General features: G+C 55.9%; 1 protein-coding gene across 1 annotated transcript in view; it reads right to left on the reverse strand.

Moving 5' to 3' along the window:
* Nucleotides 1-5,894, reverse strand: part of PLXNA2 (plexin A2) — a 219,210-nt gene extending 213,316 nt beyond the window's left edge. Inside the window, exon 1 of the mRNA XM_003930409.4 lies at nucleotides 5,167-5,894. The gene's annotated coding sequence lies outside the window, so the exon portion shown is untranslated. The remainder of the gene's footprint in view (nucleotides 1-5,166) is intronic.
* Nucleotides 5,895-6,300: the final 406 nt, after the last annotated feature.

A 6,300-nucleotide genomic window follows, 5' to 3' on the forward strand; every position in this document is an offset into this window, starting at 1 on the left:
CGCTGCTACTCTCTGGCCTCCTGCCCATCCCAAAACTTCAATATTTTTCCATGCCCCTGTTAGGCAGTTATTATCTCCTTAGATGAGAAAAGCCTCTGGACTCTGCTGTCTCTTAATATTGTCCTCTGCTGAAATGAAAGGGGGAATTATAATTCAGAGAAAGACTCCCACAGAGAATATGAAGAAAAAGATTAAGTCAGCGATACAACGTTGACATGCATTCAGTTCCTGAAAGGTCTTTTTAAAAATGTCTCCTGGGGAGCAGTTTTGCAACCACCTGAGGCTCTCAATAATCTGCATTTAGGGAGTTGGGAAATGGGAAGCCATGTGAAGGTGCCTTGGGGATGGGCCAGAAACTTCTGTTGCTGATAAGAATGGCAAGGGCCTTTTGGCGGGCCAGTCAGCAGACTGGACTGCCTGCTAAGTTGGGAATGTACTCCCTGCCTGCCACCCACCCCTGGATGTGACCTGTTGGGGCAGGCCTCTCCAGAGTTGCTCACAAACCCATGTACCCCTGCTTAATACTGCAGGCGCCTTCTCATCCTCTGCAACCAGACAGAGCCCCAGAGGTCCCACTGGCAATAGGACCCTACCAGTTGTGGTCTCTGGGAGGTGACAGCTGGGAGTTTCAAATATATCTCATCTATTAATTTTTTTTCTCTCCAGAGAAAAAAAAAGCACAAAAGCCACTGTTCTGGGCCAAACCTGGCTTTCAAGAGTCCCCTCTAGTGGAGATAACCTGCTACTTCGGCTTCCCAGTTCAGCCTGAGCCTCCCGGGCCATTGAAGACTCAGAAAACCCCCTTCCGCCTGCAGGGCTCTTTCCCACTTTCTCTTTGTGTTGGAGCTGAGCTCTATCCGCCCCCATTCACACTGTCAGTCTCTCTGTCTCTATCTTCCCTTGCTGTCTTCCCGCCTCGCTCCACTTATCCGTGCCTGTGCCCACGTCTTGACTTGTGTCTTTCCACGTGTGCCTTTGCTCTTGCATCAATCTACGTCTTCCGTACACCTGCTGGTTTTCTCTGACGTTCAGGATGCCAGGTCTGACTTGCTAGGAATACCTTAGTAAGGCGTTGGACCACATGGCCTAACCTCAAAGGGCCAAAACAGGGACCCACAAGCCAGATCCACAGTGAGAAGCACTAGGAAAATCCTAGTGGTTATAGAGCTGTGTGTAACCTGAGCTCAAAGCTCCTGCCACGGAGTCCTGTGTGAAGCCAGCCGCTCCCCTCAATCGTTTCTCCCCACCTCCCTTACTGTCTCTGACACACACCCTGCCCTGCAAATGACTGGCAATGCCTGGATAAAGGGACAACAGGCAGGGGGTGGAAAACGTATGCTGGGGCAGGGGAAGGAGAGGAAGGGGTCAGTGGGGGTCAGGGGCTGAGCCTTGGGCTGTGGCAGACAGGGGAGACAGAGCGAATGGTAAGTTGGGGAGGGGAGGTGGGCATGGGGGAACACCTGCTGGTCCTCTGGGTTTCCCAGAGATATTCTTTCACCCGAGAGGGAGACAGAACCAGGGCAGGGAAGGCGGTTAATGGTTAACCAACCGTAGGAGCAGAGAACTTTTGCATTGCTCAGACCTCAGCCATTTCTTTCAGTTCTGTGCCCTTCCTTCCTCCTCCCGCCTTACACTCTTACCCAGTAGGAACCCTGTTCCCCAACAAAGAACTTTCTCACCTCTGTTTCTACCCTCCAATTCCAGATGGAGCAGTGTGGAACTAGATAAAGAGGTTCCATATGCCCGAATGCCAGGGAATGAGGCCCAGGAGAGCCTGAGGGCTAAGCCCAGGAGGACAGGGGTGTCCTCTTCTTACCAGCCATCCCTCCCTCGCTCCTTGGGACCAGCTGTTTGACCCTGGGAAGAACTGCCTTTCTCTCTGACTCCACGGGGCTCACCTTTAGAAATGACCAAAAAAGAAGTGGATGCACACCCACCCCTCATTTACTCTAATCAGGCATGAAATCTTTGTAACTAAGTGAAAAAAACTGTTAAGGGAACCGGTTCCATTCATCATTGTTTGAACTGAGCATATGTGAAGGGTAGAAATAGAACGTTCACATATAATGAATTGATAACAGACTGCCCCTGGGCGGGGTGGTGATGATGGGGGGTGGGGTTAAGGGGAGAATGAACATGAGCTGTAAAACTCCCAGCACCTCAAAGCCTGTTTCTACCAGTTTCCCTATGGACGGTCCTGAATTATTTCTAGTTAACAGACTGTAACACAATGCTCCAGTCTCTTTACGATCAGAACAGGGGTGGGGGTGGGGGCGGGGGCTTGGCTAGGCGCTCCTCGCCTCTCCATTTGCCATGATGGACAGAAGTATATTGTGCCTCAGTTCGTGTGTGCAGAGACAGCTGTGTGGCAATGCAGGGAGACAGCTGGTGGTGGCAGGGGTGCTGCTAGAGACAGGAATGCCTCCCCCACACCAAACCCTGTATCTTGGGGAGATAATCATAGAAAATGAGGTAGGATCGAAACTATAAAACCCCCAATCTGACAACTCCAGCACCGTAAATATTTCATAGCACCTAAAGTGGTGCGTTTAGGCTGCTGTCAGCTGCTGCCTTGTAGATTTAACCATGTCACTGGTTTCCCCTCCTGCTCCTGTGTTTTCTTGTAACCTGCCCATGAAATAAAGATTAGCTGAATAATCAGAAGGATTTGTAAACAAGAGCTGGACCTAGGAAACAAGTCGCTGTTCTTTGAGGGTTTTCTTTTTTTAACCTCATTTTAAGTGTAGACTTCAGTGAAACAGATGGTGAATGAACTTTTAAATTCATCGCATCTGCAGCTTTTGATGGTCAAGAGAGTTGCAGGGCGAATGCTTTCTGGTGCTCTGGAGACAGGGGTAGGTATTCAGACCAGCTCTGAAAGGGAGAGACACCAATCTTGTAATAACATACTTTTGGGTGATGGATGTAAGACACCACCATACCCTTCATTTAGACATGGCCTGAAAAGGTAGCCAGCTCCTCTGTCCTGCTCCAGGCTTCCAGGGACCCCTGTCCTTTCGCCCTGCCAAAGAGAAGGGCCAGCTGGGATTTCCTTGCCAGACTCATGGTCCCTGGGTAAAGGAGATCTCCTGGTACTTCACCGCTGCTGCTCCTCGGCATCTTCCCTGCACATTGCTCCAAATGTCATTTCCATTTAACTGCTTTGCAAGCCAATTTGCCCCATCCTAATGCAATTTGCTGAGGACAGTGAGGGAGCAGAGAGGGCAGTCTGCATTGCCCTCCCTTTATCAGCGGGTCCCCGAACAGGATCGGCTGCAGAATGGAGGGAAATCGCTCCTTTAGGTAATGCTGGCTGGTGGCAGCAGGGGCAAGCTCCGTAATGAGGAGGGGATGGTGGTGATGCCAGGTGGAAGAAGGGGAAAGAAAAACAAACTGCATAGGGTATCTTGACAGATTCCACTCTGTTTCCTTGGTTCCCTACCCTCTTTCCTCACTACCCCTTCAGCCCCCAGGCCACCACCAAAGAGAGATCACAGGTAATTAGTTCAAATGGTGCTCTGTGAAGAGAGAGGGAAGTTAATGAATGCTTCTCTCTTCTTGCCTGGAGGGCAGAGAGGAGAGCGCTGCAAGCAACTCTAGGAGCTTTCTGGGGTGACTGCACAAAAGTCGTGCATTTCAGTTAGGAATAGCTGAATGCCTCCAGCCAACGTTATCTCTTCCCGGGGCTCTGTCACTCCATAGAAGGCCCCAGAATCCAAAGCCAATCCAGAGGGAAGAGTGAAGTTTCAAGGGGTGGGAAATAAGCCCAGCAAAGGAGGGAGACTGCTATTGTGTGGGGAGAGGGGAGAGCTAAACCTGACTCCTGCTCTCAAAACGTCCAGCCCAGCCCAGCCCAGATAACTCACCTTGGCCTGCCGCTCTTCAACCTTACCCACTGTGCACGTGAATGGAAGGAGATGAATGTACCCCCAAATTTCTGTGGGTTCCTCCTAGCTGATGGGCCAAGTGACTGCCCAAGCTATGACTGGCAGTCCCAATTCCCTAACTGATCCCGCCTTCATGTCCCTTCCCTACCTTCTACTGGTGTGTCACTGTCTCTCTCGGATCTTAGTTTCCTACAGGAGACCTGTTCCTACTTCCACTGCCCACTCCATGCACTCTCATTTCTAGACCTTTACTGACCTAGAACCCCAAATTTTTTATCCAACTTTGACTCCCCCATTATTTTTATCACCCCCCCACCCCCCACCCCCCCACCCAGCAGAGCCGAGTTTGAGTAGGCAGGTCCCACTAAGGGCTAGGGGCATTCCAAACAGGTGGACATTTTTCGGGAATCTAGAATGGCAGTTTCTGGTGACTCTCTGGCCATCTAGACCATGATTAGCATTAGAGAGACTACCTGTGGGATGGCTAAAAAGGGCTAGATTTTTCTAGGATCCCTACCTCACTTGTGGGGTGGGACAAGGAAGAGTATATGGCAGGAAATATTCTCAAACGATTCATCAGGAGCCTCTGGGACTCTAAGCAAACTACCATTTCAACCCCCAGCACTCCTGCGGTGCTCAAACTATGGGGCTGGACCCTGGCTGGGCGATACCCCGGGAAGGGAGTCCAGAAGATGGAGCACTTAGACCCATTCCGTGCCTGAGAATCTCTCCCCGAGCCTTATGGAACCCGCGCAAATGATGTTTTCCCCTTCCCCTGATCTCCATTCCCCATCGGAAGGGACAGCTGGCGGCCACCAGGGACTCCAGCGCTGGAGCGAACGCCCCCAGATCGATCGCTGGCCACAGTGGCTTTGGGTTGTCTCGCTCGTGCCACCGAGGCCCTCTTTGGGCTCCAGCTCTCGGGACAGCCTTGCCGCCCGGAGCTCCCCACAGCCGCAGGGCGCCGGCAGGTGCGCGGTGGAGGCGCGAGGCGGAGCGCTGCTGCCTCCCGCAGCCCGGGCTGGGAAGCCGGCGGCCGGCCGAGAAGCCCGGGGCGGGAGGCAGCGGCTCCAGGGAGCCTGCGATCGCGCGCACGCCGCACTCCGGCCCGCCAAAGTGGCCGAGCCCGCGCGGGGACTCGTCCGCCGCGGCCGAGCCCGGGTGCCTGGGGCCGGGACCCCAAAGAGGTGGGCGCAGGAGCAGCCGCCGCGGGTGTGCGCGCGTGTGGGGTGAGGGCGGAGGGCGCCGCCGACTCCGAGCGCCCGGCCCAGCCGCTTACCCAGCTCGGCAGCGTCGATCTGTCCTTCTGTCCCCGCTTCGTCCGCCTCGGCCGCCAGCTGCTGAGGGCTGCGCGAGGCCCCTCTCCCTGCTCGCAGCTCAGAATCACAGAGACGACCAAATCCACATGGAGTCCAAATTCATTAAAATCCACGTCAAGCCACCAACCGCTTATCTGTATTCCTGAAGTCGCCCCTCGGTCTCCGCTCCGCGCGCCCCTCAGTGCTCCGTCGCCCCGCAGCAGCCGGGCTGGGCGCTGTCGCCGGCTCGCGGGGGGCACCCGGAGGCGCCGAGGGGGCGTGTGGGGGTGGCCGGTGGCGTCTCTCGTGGGGAAGAAGCAGAGCCCCGGCTGCCTTCAGATTTTCCCAGCGCGACTTTCCGGGCTCCTCTGACATCAGCAATCCCGGCGCTTCCTTCCCTTCTTGCTCCCGGGTTCGTTCACAGTCCCATTTCCTCCGGGATCCCGGCTCTCCAGATCTATTTCGAGGTTTGCTCTGCTGGCTCAGGCGCTCGCGCTCCCTACCGCTCCCAAGCTCGCGGGGTCTCTCTCCTGATCGCTCGGCCTCTCGGCTGAAAAATTCCCAGCAACTGCGCTCCGCTGCCCTCCTGCTCCAGTCTGGCGCGGACGCCGCTCCGCCCGGCAGCTCTGGCTCCCGCGGTGGCGGTGGCGGCGGCGCTGGCGGAGCCCTGAGCGCCGGCCTCCCTATTTTACCATGCAGCTCATTATCATAGAGGCCGCGCGCGTTAACCCCCTCCCCGCCGGCCGCGTCTGCCCTGGCAGGGGCCTCCCGCCGCTGGCACCGCCCGCCACCGCCAGCCCCTGCCCCCTCCCCCGCCCGCACGGACTTCCTCTTCTGCAAGCTGTCAACAAAGGAGAAGCAGGTTTGGCATCCGGAGGCCGCTCCGCTGCCTGTCCTGCGCCCAGCTCAGCACCGGACCCGGCGGCCACCTTAAGTAGCCAAGGGGGCGAAGAAAATGCTGCCAGGGCCCGGGGATTCGAATCTGGGCCTTGCGAGCTCAGCTGGCTTAGCCCCCAGTGGGGGTAGAAGGTCGAAGGTCGCGGGTGGGAGCTCAGGACACAGGCGGGGTGGGTGAGGGCAGTAGGGACAGGGACTCCCCGCCATTCGCATCACCT

The sequence above is a fragment of the Saimiri boliviensis genome, chromosome 14 (genome assembly GCF_048565385.1).
Source record: "Saimiri boliviensis isolate mSaiBol1 chromosome 14, mSaiBol1.pri, whole genome shotgun sequence".
Classification (NCBI taxonomy): domain Eukaryota; kingdom Metazoa; phylum Chordata; class Mammalia; order Primates; family Cebidae; genus Saimiri; species Saimiri boliviensis.